The sequence below is a fragment of the Centruroides sculpturatus genome, unplaced genomic scaffold (assembly GCF_000671375.1).
Source record: "Centruroides sculpturatus isolate CEXI.00-Female unplaced genomic scaffold, Cexi_2.0 scaffold206, whole genome shotgun sequence".
Lineage (NCBI taxonomy): Eukaryota > Metazoa > Arthropoda > Arachnida > Scorpiones > Buthidae > Centruroides > Centruroides sculpturatus.
Window position 1 is genome coordinate 377833 of NW_019384442.1, and position 18638 is coordinate 396470.

An 18638-nucleotide genomic window follows, 5' to 3' on the forward strand; every position below is an offset into this window, starting at 1 on the left:
GGTAGAGCTTTTGGAATAAGCAGAAGAAATATCAATTTTACAAAATTTTACAATGAGCAAATTTATTGTTGATTTTTAACAAATTATTTCATTTTACAACAAAGTAACTGTTTGATCATACAATTGCACATTTTGCATTATTGATTTGCTAATAAATGTGAAAAAATTACAAAAACAAGTGCAAATGTGCAATACGAATGCACCTGTCAGTGGTGACCACATCAGAAATGAAAATGGAGAAACCACTGCTTACAAGTAATTTTGTTCATTGTCAGAGTGTTTGCTTACAGGTTTTTTTTTTTTTTGAGAAACCACTGCTTACAGGTTATGTTCAAAACAACAGCAAACAACTTCATTGCATGCAATGAATCTTTGAACAATGTTATGGTACATGCACAGGATAAGTCCTGAGGTATCTTGGATTTCTGTTCCAACCACAAAAATTCATGTTATTCAGCAGAATTGACTAGCATCTCAGACAAGACTTACCTGGCTCCACAAAAGTTGACAGGTGTCAGAGAAATGTGGCAGCCACACCACAGATTCCCCTGTCCAAATGTGTAATTCAGATGGTTTCAAACAACAGGATTGAAGTGTAGTGAGCGCCATCATGTTGGAACCACAAGCAATATTGGATATTTAAGGGAATGTCTTCCAGAAGTTCTGGCAATGCTTCCTGCAGGAACATCAAGTATGATATCCTATTGAGATGGGGTAGTAGCATTTAAGTTCCCACTAGCTTCTGCCTTGTGATTCCAGTCCACACACTGACAGCATGCTTGCATTGGAATGCTCTGGAATAAGTGCTATGGAGATTTTCATAATTCCAAATTCTGCAAGTTAAACAGACCTTTTCTGGATGATGGCTCATCCAAACAACACAAATTCTGGGTTCTGCAATGCATTGGAACCATCACACAAAAAATGGCATGTGAAGCATAGTCTGTTCAACCAAATGCTTGTTAAGTACCTGCTGCAGACAATACGGATGCAGCTGGTTTTCATGTAAGACCCACCCACCAAACATTCATTTTGTTCATTGTCAGTGTTTGCAAATGCTTGCATTCTTGTTGATGGGTTCACTGTGTATGCACCAAAACCAGGTATCCCAAATGCTTCCAGCATTCAGGTTCTTGATATACCTAAGTCAAATGGTCAGTTTCATGCAACTATATACACATGCATGAGAATCCCTGTGCAATGAAACTGGATGTAGATAAGATTTGTGACAGTCACTGGACAGTCCTCCCAATTGCTGCCATCATAAAAAGCATAACTGACATTCTACATTAGTACAATGCATAGCAATCATGCATCTGACAGCTTAAGTGACAGTGTAACCATTTCCTTAAATACTATATGACGTCATTTATCTGCTAATAAATGAAAATGTTGGGATCTAACATTTTGTCCAGAGGTTCCATAACATTCACTTTTGATCAGCAAAATGTGCACGCTTTACAGGGTAGTGAATAGGGAAGCACCACCAGATGTTTTACCTCTATCTCCTAAAGAAGTGTTCAGCACCACCAACTTGCTTGCATTGACACCTACTATCACCCTTTTCAGAGTAGATCTCTAGTAGAGTATAGCTAAACTCCTATATCTGTCATGTTTCCCTACACTTCCATACATACCAATTTTTCTATTTTATATATTTGAAACTCAATATTTAAATTATTTATATACAGTGGTGCCTCATATAACGTACACCTCAAATAATGGACACTGCAAACAACAGACTTTCTGTTTGGCCATTATGTGACTCGAGCAACGGACGTTCCATTTGGCAGTTACGTGAGGTGAACAATGGACTTTCTGCGGACAAGTGCAAATGAGGTTTCCACTCTTTTGCCGTTGCCAATGACAATCTGATATTTTTATAACATATTAGTATTATTAGAATATATTATTAGTATATCTGAAGTACAGAGCTCCTGTTGGGATTTGGCTTGCTGCCTTGTTTATTACGTACATCACCTCAGTACAGGGTATTAACATTTATTCAAGTGTTGTGCAAATCATGGCTTCTAAAAAAAAAAAACAGAAAGGTGATTTCAATTGAAACAATGCAAGAAATCATCAGGAGGAGTGAAAGTAGACAAAAACTTTCTTGTCAAACGGGGAGAGGTTCAGGAATTATCCAAAGAGCTGAGGCCAACGGGATCAATGACACCCTTGCCCATCATTTCCGACAGGTGTTGAAGGAGAGAGAGAAACAGACCACCTTGGATATGTTTTTCAAGAAGCCAGCTGCCAAATAACAAAAGATAGAACAAGAGGAGTTGACCCTGCAAGCTCCAGTAGCTCTTCTGAATCTGACTCCGATTAAAAAACAAAAAAAAAAAAAGACCTGCTACAATGTGTAAAAAGTCTATCTGTATGAATGTGTGAAGAAAGTGTTCCTTCACCTCCTCCTCACAACATCTGACTATCCGGCATAATTGGTGACTGCTCCATTTTTATTTTTTTATGGTACAGTACAGTTATTTTATGCTGCAGAACAAATTATATGTTTTAACATGTATTTCTATGGGAAAATGTGTTTCGTATAACGGACTTTTCATTTAACGTGCACCTGGAACGGATTAAGTATGTTATACGAGGCGCCACTGTATTTAAAATATAATACAACTTATTATATTCATAACTATAATAAAAGCCAAACTTCTTATAATTACAAATATTAAATCAGCTGAAAAAAATTAAAAATATACTAAATATAAAAATTTTCTTCATTTAGAACTATTTCTAGACAAAAATTATTTTAAAAATACATAATTATACAGTCATGTCTGTATTTGTTTGAGCAAAAAGAATTCATTGTTATGAATACACAGTATAAAGTAGAGATCTACCAGCAAAATAGTCTACTTAGAAGTTTTTATTCAATCTTTTATCTATGCCTATAAAATAATAGATTTAACATACCTTAATGATTTGAATTATTACATTAATATTTTGTTTTTGATATTTTCTTGAATGAAAACAAAAAATTATTCTAAAAATCTAACTTGAGATCAAAATTTGAGAAATAATTAATTAGTTAATTGAATGAAAAGACAAGGAAAAAACTAGTTAAAATTATATTAACTTAATAATTACCAACCAACTGAGTTATTTAATAATCAACTATTGGATTGTTCAGAAAGTAAGTTCAGTTTTTCTGTGCGGAAAAAAAACTATTTTTATAATAAATAAATATTTTATTGAATTATATATCGACTATTTTGGCCAAATACCTGTCATCATAGTTTCTGATAGTAGCATGATTTCACATTCATAAAAGTTTTGACTGTTGCTTACAAAAAAATGAATCCAAGTGATTTTTGACATTGTCATTTCAAGTAAATGTCTTACAGTTAAAAAAAAATTTGTATAGACCAGAACAAGTAATAATCTGAGTTGCTCAATCTGGCAAATATGGTTGGTGTGATAGCACATCCCATCTAAGTTATTCATTATTATTATTATTTATTGTACATATAAATCAATAGACTAATGGTGAAGAAATAAAATATATACTATATACATACAATTAAATACTAAACTATAAATACATATTATATATAACTGTTAATACAGTAGAACCTCGAAAACTCTGCACTCGATAACCCGGCACTCCGGATAACTCGGCCACACCCTGGCAGGGCAAAAATACCCTTAGATAATTAATTTTCATCATAGACAGCTTTATACCTCAAAGTATTTTTCTGAGGTCTGTCTTATCAGGTAAATTACTGTACACTACGTATTCATTAATTTTCATTTTCATGTAGTAAAGGCTCTATGCCTTCATAAAGGACGTACTTTTCCTTTAAGGGTATTTGGGCAGTTTATTCTCTGTTGTATTCTCAAGCAAACAATACATACAAGTACAGTACAATATTTTCTGAGGAAACACGCATACTTATCCTTTTTTAACCCCATTCCCGATAACCCGGCATTTTCACAAACTCGGCCACCCTTTGATCCACATAGTTTGAGGCTCTACTGTATAACATAACAGGAAATAAATACATAGGATATACCAATATCATAAATGTAAAAAGCAATATGTAAAAAATAATATTGGACTTCATGCCGAATATTGGATAAGTAAAGTTGAGAAAATTATCATCTAGGCGTTAACAACCTACAGCTATCGCTACAAACAACTAGCGCTTTCAATGAAACTATTTTCATCTTCTTCAGGTTGAAAGAACAATTAATAACCTTCAAATTCAAATTTCAGCAACGGCAAACCAGCATTGGAATAAAAAACAAAAACAGAGAATTTGAAAGACACGTGCTCGATGCCGACATGCATGAGCAATAGAATATTTTGCGAGAATGCGGAGCTAGCGATGTTGTTTTAATCTGTTGTATAAGTTGACCCATAATGAAGGCACATCCAGCGTGGGGGTGTTGCATGGATTTAGCACACTGGTAAATAGCACCTCCCATATATAAAGAGGTTCCTGCTATCATATTGTTTGAGTATCTCCACTTGGTCCCACATCTGAGTGTATTGGTGTTGCAACACCAATCCTGCCAACTTGGTGTTGCACCTACCTGTACTAATTGATTGTTTGTGTTCAGAGATGCGGCAAGACAACATTCTGGATGTCGCTCCGATATACTGGGTATGAGTACCAGATTCTGTGGCCGTATTACTGGTCGCATTTGCCGTATTTTCAGGCAGCATGCGCTTTTCCTGCCAGTGTTGCTGTGGCCAAACCTTAGAAAAATGTTTGATGTTTTTCTCAACATTTGTTGTCACATTGTAGACATTGCACTGAATAAGTTTTCCATCAAAAATAAATTTTTTCATTTTTAAATTCTTGCAAAATCTCATAAGTTTGCCTGTAGTCAAACTTTTCCCATTTTCCCACTCTCCAGTTCCTTCATTAATGGAAATTTTGAATTTCTCTACAAAGCACCATCTGGTTTTAACAATAGATTTGTGCTAAATATATATGGGGGTTAGATGAGTAAAATTCCTAAACTATTAAAAAAATAAACAAGGGGGTGCAGAGGAGAGGCAGACAAGAGGGACAATGACAACTGTTGAGAAAAACAGAAAAGATGATCGTGGAAGATGAACGTTAGAAGACAAATGCAAGAATTAAGGACGTTTTTATCTATTTTGCCAGTAAATGGATCATAATTGCACTATACTTTCCTTCATTGTTCTATTCCCTACATAGTATCCATAATTGAAAACTTGCATATATCAAAAATATTCTAATTTCATAACATTTATAATTTACTAGGGATTTTCTTCATTGTTTTTTAGTAACAATTTCTGACAAATATTTCTATTTAATGTTTTTATTAGTTACATACATCACTCCTTCAAATGAAATCACAATTCTCTAATTACATTAGAACCAGAGTTTCACTAAATTTTGACTTCTCTTATTAACCATTAATCCTTCACTGAGCAAGGCACAAGTCCTTTGGCACTGGTAGTGATCATATTATCTCTGGAATTGTCTTTAAGTGAAAATATAGAAAGAATAAGTGCAAAAAGTGCTAAACATAATAATAGGTGCAGAAAGGGACTACACTAGACCCACCACTATCATTTGATACACGTTTATATATGATATTTATGCTTAATTCATATAGTTTTCAACATCTCCCTAAAATAAAAAGACGCAGCACCTAAAAATCCAGCCTTTAGTCATCATGTATCCACAAGATCTTAATTCATTAGATATTTAATCATGAAATACATGTTAGTTCCTATTGGTCAACTTTTAAAAGTGAAAGCAAGGACAAAAGATTGAAAGATTTTACTATATTTTATTACAGATTCTTAGTGACTTCAAATTCATATGTGAGATAAGCAGTTGGTCACTGGTTAATCCCCAAATGACCACTTACTCTGCACGGGCAGGTAAGGCCCAATCTCGGGTCGTCGGATGGCTAGGAGGGCAAATCGAGTGGAGAGGGAGGTGAGCAAGTCGGCAGGTGTCCTTTAAATGACAGGTGACAGGTTAACAGAATAACAAGCATTTATTGATTAACTACAAGAATACTAAGGTTAAATGCGGTTATATTAAAATATATACAGAAATTCGAGTTCAAGAGAGAGCGCTTTTATAAATTCTAACCCCTAAATACCTCTCGGCGGGAAGGGAGAGTTGGCGAACGTCGTCTGTATGGAAGGGCGTGGTGTCTTCTTGCCGATGTCCTCTCTCTGTAGCTGGATCAAGTCCGCTATATGGAGGTTCGGGAGTCGAGGTGGGCACTATCACAAAGTATAACTTCCTATAACAAATCTCCCTGAGCTTCCGGAGATTCGAGCTTTTATATCATTAGTGTGGGAAAACTGTCATGTGATTGACTTTTGTTGACGATGACAGTGCATTCTTCACACCTAACTGTAAACTTTCTCAGCTAGCTGTTATACAATTGGTGAAATCCAATCTAGTTCAAATTCTTTGGGTTTTTTCCGAAGACAACAGAAAATTTAGAATTTTAAAACGCCCATAAAAATCCACAAGCTCACACATACATCACAAGCTTGTGCACATATGCTAGAGGGAAGTATGCTGTATATTCAAAAACAATGTCTCTTCTGTAACAATTAACAATTTTCAAGTGAAGAAAAATGATGAGTGCAACTCAAAGTGAAACTTACTGATCAGATTGATAATACATTTATATTTTTGGTCATATTTGATAACTTTAGCAGGACACCAATTTATTTCATTTCCATATTACCAAGCTTCACAGTAAAGGCATGCTATCAGAGCATGAAAGGAAGAAAATGCATGGTTCAAAATACCAGTAAAATTATTATTGATTGAGTATTCATAGCAAAATGCAAACTTACATGTAATAGATATTCCATGCCTGATGTAAGGATAACAGTATTTAGATTTTCACAACTCCTGTAAACAAGTATAGATTTTTAAGTACTGCCTTCATTTTCCATAAAGTTGATACACACAACCCTTTAAATGCTATCCATCATGGAAACAGTGATAGGCAGTGCTCATTCTTCTCTTAGCCAGTAGATGAAAGAAGCATACCTCACAGGCATTGTTGCTACAAGTAAATTTGAAAGTATACTAAAGCTTAACAGAAAGTGTACTGAACTTACAGAAGACACACTGCAAAGTGGGAAATTTACATTAAAAACTTTATATATCTTTAGCTCTGTTTAAAAAGTGATAACTGAAAACAGCTGTCAGTGTCACAAAATGTTATATTAAATTTTGTTAGTTATTGAATAGATAAGTTTAGAATAAAATGTAATTTTTATTCTAAACTTATCTATTCAATAACTAACAAAATTTAATATAAAAACTTCCAACACTATAAAATTCATATAATTAACTTAATTTAGATACTTTCGTTGCAAACAGCTAAATAACCATTTAATAAAATACAAAAATATGTATGTAGGCACCACTATAATTTTAAGTACTACCAAATTTGTACCAATTCAGCTATTTGAATTACATAAAATATATTTATTTCTCCGTTTTTATTTTTCTTACTTAACTTACTGACCATTAGAAAGTGGCATAACTTTAATTGCTGAAGATAATAAAAGTATACTGTTTTAATGATAAAAGTTTTATATAATCACTAGTTTTAAATTTTGTACTGAAAACAGCTTTTCAAATAGTAGTACTGACAGAATTTTATAAAAATATATTGTACAATTATACTAAACAGTAACACTGATTACAGGATCAATCCTGCGCTGTAGTCTGTATAGTGTGCAACACTGTACAGACTACAACACAGGAATGAAGTAAAAATGTCTCAATATAAAGAGATGAATTTATAACTATGCATAAGCATAGATATTGTACATATACCATCATCATACCATTTTTTTTCTCCTGTTTGTTGTAATTGAAATCAAAAATTTTCCTTACATTACTATTTCATAGACACTACAGAGAACAAGTTTAGTTTGTTAGATATACTTATCTTTTTCTATAGTATTTAGAAAATATAAGAAATAATAATAAAACAAACAATATTTAAAAACAAATTCTTTTAATTATTTGATGTATATTTGTTTTCAGACAATATTTAAATAATTAGTACATAAAAAGTGTGCTTAAATTTAATTTTATATAGACAGTTTTTATAAAAAAGAAAAAATTCAATTACAAATTGAATAGTTACAAATAAATATTGAAAAATAAATTTTTGTAAATTAGATAATGAAATTTATTAACATGTTACAGAAGCTGGTGATAAATTTCATTGACCAATGAATCTGTCTTGATCAATGAAATCATAACATCAACAATTATCTTTTCCCTTATCACCAAATTGCATGGATCAAATTAAAATCTTGATGATCATTAACATTGGATTGATTTTTTGTTATTAATTAAACACAAAATATGAGTGTAAGTTTGTCCTAATAGATATAAAAATGACAAGACAGTGCTTTTTAATAAGTGATTTTAAAATTAATAAAAATTATACTGAAACTAAATATATAACATTCTGTTTGTACATTTGTGTTCTGTTTAATCATTTAACTTTTTAAGTAATATAAGTTTTGATGTTTTTCTCATCATTTTTAAAGTAGATAAATAGGATAAACAGAACAATTTATTAACACTACTGAAGAATTTTGTTTCATATTAAATCTAGGTCAATCATATTTCTATTTAAGTCTCTTATTTAAATATATATGAAATTTATAAAAATATAACATTTCCTTAACATAATAAAAACAAACTGTTATATTAATTTCTTTCAGAAAATTGGATGATGTATTTATACATTAAAAGGAAATAATATTACATTAAAAAATACATGTAAAAGACTAAAATGTCTTAGTTTTTGCCATGTCAAATCACCAGGAACAGGATATGGTAAAAATCAAGACATTTTAATCTTTTATACGTATTTTTTAAATTTGTCAGCCATTTTTTGAAATAATGTATTTTTTGGCTTGTCACCTGTGAACTTTTTAAACTGTTTTGCACATTTTTGCAGAGGTGTAACCTCTAATAAATGGTTGTCTCCACAATGGAACACTGTTGTTCCTGGTGATTTGACATGAAATCAGTCTTTTATATGTATTTTTTAATGTAATATTAATTATTTCCTTTTATATTTGAAAGCTATTTAAAAATAATAAAGGTTAGTTATATTCAAATGTGACATTCAAAATTTTAATTAAAATAAGTTTAGTTAATGTAATGCTTTAAATAGATATTAAAATAAAAAGTCAATTTTATCTTAAAATTTTTTAATGTATCAGTTAAATTTATTAAATTATGATTTTGATTTTAATAGTGTGTTAATTTGCAGAATATAGAAATTTATTTTTAAAACTGTATATTTATGCAAAATAAATAGAACAAAAATATAAACAAATTCAAGTTTAGTTATTAGTAATTTGTTCAGAATCTAAGCTATAAAAAAAGGATTTAATGTGAATACTGTACTTTATTCTGTATAATTTATTGTATGAAACCTGCTTTTATTAAAACAGCATGAAGAGCATTAGTAAACTACTGTAGTTTTTTTATTTTCTTTACAACTAAAAAATAGTATTTGTAAATACTTTTATCAGATGCTTACCTATAACTAAAAAAATGAAATTATTGGATTTAACTTCTAAGGTGTTTTCTTTAAAGACAAAATTCTAAGATTAGAATAAATTTTTATATTTAAATTTTTCTTGGTTATAAAATTTTGGATGAAAAATCTTATATCTAACAAAATATTTTGCTCTATTACAAATTTTGTGGTTCTAGTAAAGAATGGTCAAAACAAGTATTTCCATATAATAATCTAAACAACTTTTAAAACATTTGGATTTAAATTCTTTGAGTAAAGTTCTTTAGCCATTTCTCAATTAAATTAGCTAACCTATCAAATTATTAATTTTAATCATATGATTTTTACCATTTTAGTAACAAACTTCAAATTGATTTCCATAGTTAAAACATGCTCAGTAGAAAATTGGTAAACAGATTACAGTCAAAAAAGTTCAAAAAAATTCTTTAAATATACACAGTCATTGAGAGAAGTTGATACATCCTTTAAAAGATTGATGACTATTCATTTCCTCAGAAATCTAATAACAATGTTTGTTGAAACAATTTAGTCCCGACATTTTTTTCTTCTTTTGGAATAAATAGTTGTTTTATCATTGCATTCATCGTTAACTCTACTGCACACATTTATTTTAATTAATAACTTACAATTTCTAATTGGTAAAAAAAATCCAGGATGAAAAATATTAAAATTCACAAATTTAGAAGAAACAAACACAGTGCATTAATATCTCTTCTCATTCCAGACTCCTCAAGAACATATAAGTTCACACAACAAAGTTGACCTTTATATTGAGGTTCTGTTATGCAACTCTTATTCTAGAGGTGTGTGGAAGGAGCAAGGCTAAGGAGCTGTGGATTTTTCCCAGGCCCAGAAAAAACTTAGGGGAACAGTAGTAGTTTCTACTCCTTTAAAGTTAATGTTATTTTTACTAACAGAAAACAAAATCTTTAAGACTGCTTTTTACTAATAAACATTCTGTGTTACATTTGCTCAAAATAAAACACAGCAAAATGAGGATCTATCTCCTGCTCTACCCCAAGGCCTCTATACAAGCTCTTGACAGCAGTGGAAATGGGACAAAATATGAAGACATTATTTTATGTTTGAATGTTTCTTCTAAATTTGTAAATTTTAATAATTACAAATTATTACGTTATAAAGAAAAGATAAAAAATATATCAACAACACTATTGTTATTTACAGAATTTAAAATTTATTTAATACAAAAACTAGGTATATATATTTTGCTGCTTTTTTTATTATATTTAAATGTAACAAATATAATATTTAATATTATAACATAAAATCAGCATTGTATTTATATATAAATTTTAATCAATCGGTTCATATAAATATAAATTTATTAAATCATAAGTAAGTTCATTTTGAACTTACTTATGATTTAATAAATTTATATTTATATATTTTCACTTTCATTTTAAATTTACTAATATAATTTCAAAACATGCAAAATTATTCAAGTGAAACTTAATTAAATATAATTGGTTATAAAAACAATAGTGAATATGATAAAATGTATATATGTATGTGGTAGTGGTAGTTTTGTTTATACATACACAAATACAAGCACACAAGTTTATCATAATCAGTAGATGTTTTTGGTGTATACATAGAGTTGTCATCAAAAAATAAACAAAAGCTATCAGCTAAAAATTTAAACAACTTCTGAGAAATTAATCAATACTCTGATAACATATAACAACTAAATTTCTAACAAATTTGGAGAAAACTTACTGATTTCCTAAAGAACAATATTCAATACTTCAAATATATTATCAAATAGCTTTCTCTTTCCTAATCTTTAATTTGATAATATAAACTTACATTAGGTTAGTAATGAATTTTGTAAAGAATCAAAATTTTATACAAGCTAACAGATTAAAAGTTCATTTCAGAAAAATAATTGATATAATTAAATTCAATACCACCACTTGTATTACAAACATTTTGATTTTAATGAACAACTTTTAACTAGTAAAAAGTAACTAGTAAAAAGAAATTAAAATTTATACAATTCGACTAGTAAAAAGTACTTGATAATTTAGTTTATGTTAAATATTTTCCTTAATTTTAAATTAAAAATAGATATTAATGTAAATAAATTTAATTATAAATATATCTGCCATTTAAATTTTATTTGAAATTGTTTTCAAATTAACATGAATTCAATGTCAAATTTTTACACACATTACTTCTGGAGTCAGTTTTCATTTAAAATATTTAATAAAAAATGTAGTATATATTTAGATTTTACAACAAATTTAATAAATAGCTTTTTATTTTTATCATTTACCACTTAAAAACTTTAATTTGTAAGTGTTAAATATTAAAAATTTTAATTTTTAGCTTTTGTCTTTTTTTAATAAAAATTTTGTTACACACTATTCATAATGCACTTCTTTTTTTTTTTGCTTGCTTTTAACTAGACAGATCCTAGACCTAAAAGCCTACTTTTTTGTTTTGTTGTTATCTCACTATGACAAAACTGGAAAGACTACAAATTATAAAAAGCTTTTTCAACACTAATAAGACAGTATTTTCTTATTGTCAAAATAAATTCAACAAAACATCAATGATTTCAGTGGAGCAATTACCAATTTTTCTTTATTTGTAATTACATTCATTTTTCATTTGAAAGGCATAATTAAGAAAAAGCTATTATCCAAATAATTTTGTTAGATGTTCTTTTTCATTATATTAACTTTCAAAATTAATTCTGAAGTTCATTTTCATTTGTCATTATGTAAAGTTGACAAATCTTATAGAAAATCCACATCACATTAATTGAGAGACTTCTGCATTTTGTAATTATTCAAACCAAAATGTTTAAAAGTATACAAAAAACATTATTGAACATTAAAAAAAGTAATAATAAAACCAAAATATTTTATAAATAAAACAGGGATACTGTTTCATTAAACTCAAATGATTTTATTTATACTGTTTGTTTATCAATGAAAAAAATTATTAAAATAAGATTGACAACATACTTTTGTTCATCATAAGTATTACAAAAAAAACCTTATACTTGTCATAAAAACATTTATATATCTATTTAATATTGGGAAATTATTTATTTGGAGAGTCTCACACAGAATTTTTATCAGATTACAATTTTGCAATACAGTATTTCTATCATTATCCACGATTCGAAACAGATAAAAAATAACCAATTAGAATTTATTTTACTTTCAGTTCACAATTGCTTATAAGTTACCTCTTGACTAATTCTCTTATGTAAGAAACACAGAAATTCAATGCATTAAATCTAACTCAAAATACCAGATATTAATCTAGAATCACCAAAGAAAAACTAGTAAAATATATAAGAACTTAACGAATAAACAAATATTTTTAATTAGCTTTAAGCCATCGTCCTCAGGTTAAGAACAGCATTTGAAAAAAATAAAAATTCAAACATCAATTTGGCAATAATAATTATAAATTACAGTACTAATAAATTTGGCCCTAGAGGGAGGCATTAGGTGCCAAATTTATTAGTAATTTATAATTATTATTGCCAAATTATAGCCCAATAGTTTACTGCAGTTGAAGGTGTTATTGCAACATACCAGTTTAGTAAAGTTGTTTATATTGAACATCAATTTTTAAATAACAGCAAGACATGAGCATAGTGACGAAGACAGCTCGAAAACACCTACTCATTAAATTTTTTGTGTATTTTACCAGAGTTTTCGTTTCTTTGGCATTTCCAGAAACTAAACATATACTTCCAAAATCCCATAAACTTTTAATAAATATTTTCATCTAAGATCTATTTCATTACATTTCTGCATATTTGTGTACATAAACACAGCAAGTTTCTAGATATTTATACGCAATAAATATCTAGAAATTTAAAGACCATTTCCTAATATTGTTATGAATTTTACTGTTATATCAAATTAACATTCCTCGGATATTTTATGAAGAGTGTAATTTAAATGTACAAATCATAGGCTTAAATGATTATAAAATATATACCACTGATTTTATATAATTTAAAGAAAATTTCTTCTTAAATAGTGTAAAATAGAAGGATTTAATACAAATAAACTTACCTTTCGACATGAATTTCTTTTTTTTTTAACGTAGAAACATTTTCAGGTTTTGAAATCTGGAGAATCGAGTCACGAGCTCCTTTAATGCGTATCGACCTTCTCTTTCGATTAACCGATTTATATAAATATTTTATAGATATAACGGGTATCGAATCATGTTAACGAGAAGAAAAAAAATAAAAAATTAATCGACCGTTAACTTCTTTTTCCGACATCGGTTTACAATTATCGTCTGCGACTCGGTTGTAGTTATCGCTTCAACTGCCAGATGGCGAACAGAGTTGCGAAGGCGTTGCTATAGCGACGAAGGCGTTTTAACAATTTCGTAAAAATACGCATGCGCTCTTTCTATTAAATTGCGTATCAATTCTCCACCTATAATTTTATTTAAATATATATATATTTTAATTAAATATATATTTAATAATTTNTTTTTATACGTGAAAAAATAATTAAGTTCGAATTGATAAGTATTAAAAGAAATAAATTTTAAATTTTTTTTAAATTGATGACGTATTTTAAATTTTTAAAATGCCATAAGAGGATTAGATGAATTATTTGGAGAATAATTCTTAAAAAAATCATGAGAATGATTTATATTATATATAATACTTCCTTTTCATATAGAGAAAATCGTATAATTTTAACAATTATCAACGGCAGGTTGGTAAATTATTCGACATTGGATGCGCTCGACTGCATTATTAACAACCCACACAAAGTCAACGGTTACATTCTTAAAAAAACCAAAAATAAAAAACAAAATGTATATATAAAGCTTCACACCGATGTTAATCTAACACACAAATACGAATGATATGAATTATCTTTAATATATATATATACTGTATAAAGGATAATTTGATAATAAAATATAATATTTTGAAATTTAAACCATAAAATTATTTAAAAAAGAAAAACGAATGGCAAAACTTGCTTTCACCCACTTAAATAACTCCAAGTTCGTAGCCTTCAAGTCTTTATGCAAGTTTCAATACCGTAATTTAATTCTATCAAATTCAAAATGTTAAAAAGCTTTTTTAAAACCTTCGTCGATTAGAAATTATTTAATTAAAATTTTATAATTAGCTTCTTGCATGAATATTATTAATCATCAAACTATAATTCATCCATAAAAAATAAACGTTATTAGTTTTGCATATTAAAAATGAACGTGTTAATTATTTCCTCTTTGCAAAATGGATCTTCTAAGAAAATAACTAATTGCTAGTTTTAACACGGAAATAATTATATTTATATATTAATAATATTATTAAAATACTGTACATATTTTTTACATCAAATATTTAATTTATATCATCGAAGAATCAGATTCGAACCTTATCTGTTTTTTCAATAGCTTTTTATGTCTTATTTGAGGGGCCTTTTTTATGTTTAATGACTTGTCCCGATGTCGAATGACCTCATAACAACTCAGGCCCATCCACAACAATTTAAATTTAAGTCGCTGATAGCGATATTGTCCTTCAGAAGATACGGAAAATCTTTTACAATTCGATATGTTTTAGATTTATTAATGGCATTGTCCATATAGGGAAGTATTATACTTTATATATTGACTTTGTACATCCTATATAACAGATTTTATTCGTAGCCGCCCATAAAGTTGGACAATGAACTCTTCAGTAACAATTAGTAAACAATATAAGGTTAGAATCCAAGTAGCTTGACTATTGATATTTAATTGCACTGGAAAACTTATCGGTAGAGCTAATTGAATTCTGAAATTAGGTTAAGGGATGCAAAAAATCGTGTCAAAATATTTCACATTATTTTTTAAAAATATTTAAAGAATGGTTGTTTAGTAATTAACTTTTTATTTATTTATTTTAATCACAATACTTTCTACATTTTAGATAATTTAGAGTATTTTTTTAATTTAAATATTAGAAAACTTCATTAAAGTTAGATGAATTTTTTAAATTAGCTCGACTTCTTATATCAATAAACGAGTGGGCTTTTATGTACGGGAGCGATATTCCAGTTTGTGCTATCCTAAGAGGTCACTCTCCTGAAGGAAAGTCAAATAAAATAAAATAATAAATAAATTTGTAGGTTTATAATCGATTATATTAACTCAATTATTCGTGAGTTCCTCCCTAATATCGCATTTTGCAATTTGAAATTACATAATACTATTGAATTACAATTGATCTTAGACCAATTAAACTTCTAAATTATTAAAATTATAATGATTCTTTTCTAATTTGATTATTAAATAGTAAAGAATTCTTTTCTCAGACGTTTGACTGAATACATTACTAATTATGTAAATAGAACAGGAAATAACAAAACGAGACCTTGCAAACCACGTTTTAATACGACAGAGTAGAGGATTTCCGTTCTCAGCTTATGTTCTTCAGTTCTGTTATGATTTGTACTTATTTTGTAAATTGACCTTAACACATTTTATTTAGTAAGAATAATTTCTTAATAAAATTATTGCAAATTAAACTTTGGTCTATAATTTTGCCATATTTGAGATATTTATACATTGATACATTCTGTATAAGATAAGATATTATCAGACAATATAAAATCTTTATTAAAAATCTTAAATTTACTTTAAATGACATAAAAATAATCTAAAATTATATTTAAATTTTAAAAATACTGTAGTACAGTAGTAATACACTAGTACTATATAAATAGGTCATATATTAAACAAAAGATGGCGATATGAAATTATTAGTTTACTATTTCGTTGATTTTTTAAAAATTCTTCACATTTTTTTTTTCCAGAAATTTTGTAAATTTGTTGTCATTATTTTAAAATAATTACTGTACTTAGTTATTTCATTTTCTTTTTATTAATTACGCTTTGTTTATTTTTTTTTATCCTTTAATTGAAATATTGGTTAGTCTTTCATTAACTAATTAGTTTAGTTTCTAAAATGTTTAATAATACCTATTATGTGTTATGATAACTGTATTTTTAATACACCAATCTTAATATTTATAATATAATTAATAAAAATATATTTTTACATAAAATACTTGCAAACAGATGGCAGCATCTACGTCTTTATTGAATGAGTATTGTATACCAATTAATATCACGAAATAACAAGAAGCATCTTGTCAGGGGCTATCCATAATTTACATCCGCATTTTTCTTGAAACTTTTACTCTCCCTCTCCCCTTGTCTTAATTTGTCCAAGTTTTCATAATAAAATATAGTTTCTGTAATAACTCAGGATATGATTCTTCATAATTGAAGTTTTCGACTATTTACAAAAATATCAAATTTTTGAGTATATCTCAATCCTTTTTTATACAACACCAAAAGTAACAGTTAACATGGTTTTCTTATTAAAGAATAACTTCTTAAAAAAACAAAGGTAAACAAGTAAAAAGAGAGATCACAATGTTAAAAACGATCAAGAAGATGGTGAGAAGAATTCTTCATGTTTTTAATGTAAAGTGTCAGAACCTACAACAGAAGGCTGACACTTGATCGTTTTTAAAATTGTGATCTCTCTTTTTACTTGTTTACCTTTGTTTTTTAAGAAGTTATTCTTCAATAAAAAACCATGTTAACTGTTACTTCTAGTGTTGTATAAAAAAGGATTGAGATAGACTCGAAAATTTGATATTTTTGTAAATAGTCGAAAACTTCAATTATAATAAAATATAATTATTAGTTTTAAATAATAAATTTAATTTAAAATCAGAACCAGATCCTTTCGTTTTGAATTAATTTTCTCATATGAATATGCAGAAGAATGGATGGCCGAGCGGTTTATGTAACAGCCTACCACTCTGGATCCGGCCGTCTCATTATGAATATTAATTGGCTTGCTAAAAAAAAAAAAAAAAGGCCTTCTTAGGCCGAGCGGTTTTCGTATCCTGAACACTGGGAAGTTCGGTCGTGGGTTCGCGCCGTGATCGGACAGGCTGGCTGCTTGGAGTTTTCCGGGTTTTCTCCTTGCCAATAACGACTAAATAGGAGGCCAGTTCCCCATAAAAATCCTCCCGGAAGGCATTCCTTTCCCGCGCGCGCGTTTAGGCCGTTCGGATACGGCTGGCTCGTCGGTCGCATAGAGATCAATAACATCATTCGGAGAAAGAGCCTAAATAGTGCTATACTCTCCATATAAACTGAGAAGAAGAACAAGTGTCAAATTTCACAGAAAGACGAGACAAAGGAAAATAAAACTTGAAGCTTTTTCTTCAAAATTAACGCATTTCTTTCGTTTTTTTCAGTTTTAAGTATTTTTTTATGTTTAATTACATTAATTAATATCAAAAATTGCTCGAGGCTTAAGGAGTTAAATCAGTGTATATAATTCTCTCTAGCAGTAATTCTGCGATCGAGTGGATAAAACCACTGAACACTGATAGTTAGTTGGTCGTGGGTTTGCCCCTCGCCAACGGGCTGGCCACATAAAGTTTTCTGGGTTTCCTTCATGTTCGTAACACCTAAATAGGGGCCAGTTTCTCATGAAAAGTCCTACCGGAAAGTACTCCTCCTTGGAAGATCGTCCATGTGTTGCGTTGCCATAACCAAATAAACCAAACCGATTCGAAACTCTTTGGAACATTTACATACTGTAATATAAACATCCCGAATTGGTTATACATTTTGCAAATTTTCAAATCTAGTGGGCTTCACAAGTTTACATCCAGGTGCATGTAAGACTTTAGCTGTCCTATACATAATTCCTTTACGAAAATGATCAATTTTGATGCCATTTTGGTAAATTAATTTTAAAATATTATTATTATGCCGCCACTTTGGAAATTAAACCAGAAATCAGATAAATACGTCCTTTGCAATTTTTGCGTCATTTAATAAAAATAATCTCTGCTAATAATAATCGAATTTTTCATATTATTGAATAATAATAATTCGTTAGTTTTGTTGTGTGTGTTATTGTTCAATATGTTGGAATAACGGCCGTTATTTTTACACACGCGGTTCGATACCTAGGTAAGAACGGTGTTTTTTTCTTAACCGTTTCTTGGCTTCCAAATAATCAATCCTTTGTTTTG

The 18638-nt window shown here is 28.9% G+C and overlaps 1 protein-coding gene across 3 annotated transcripts in view; it reads right to left on the bottom strand.

Annotated features, from left to right (window-relative positions):
- LOC111620187 (kinesin-related protein 7-like) overlaps positions 1-14636 on the bottom strand; it is a 41012-nt gene extending 26376 nt beyond the window's left edge. For all 3 annotated transcript variants that reach the window (XM_023362077.1, XM_023362075.1, XM_023362076.1), the window contains exons 1-2: positions 14570-14636; positions 13623-13997 (exon numbers count right to left, since the gene is read on the bottom strand). The gene's annotated coding sequence lies outside the window, so the exon portion shown is untranslated. The remainder of the gene's footprint in view (positions 1-13622; positions 13998-14569) is intronic.
- Between the last annotated feature and the right edge of the window lie 4002 nt (positions 14637-18638).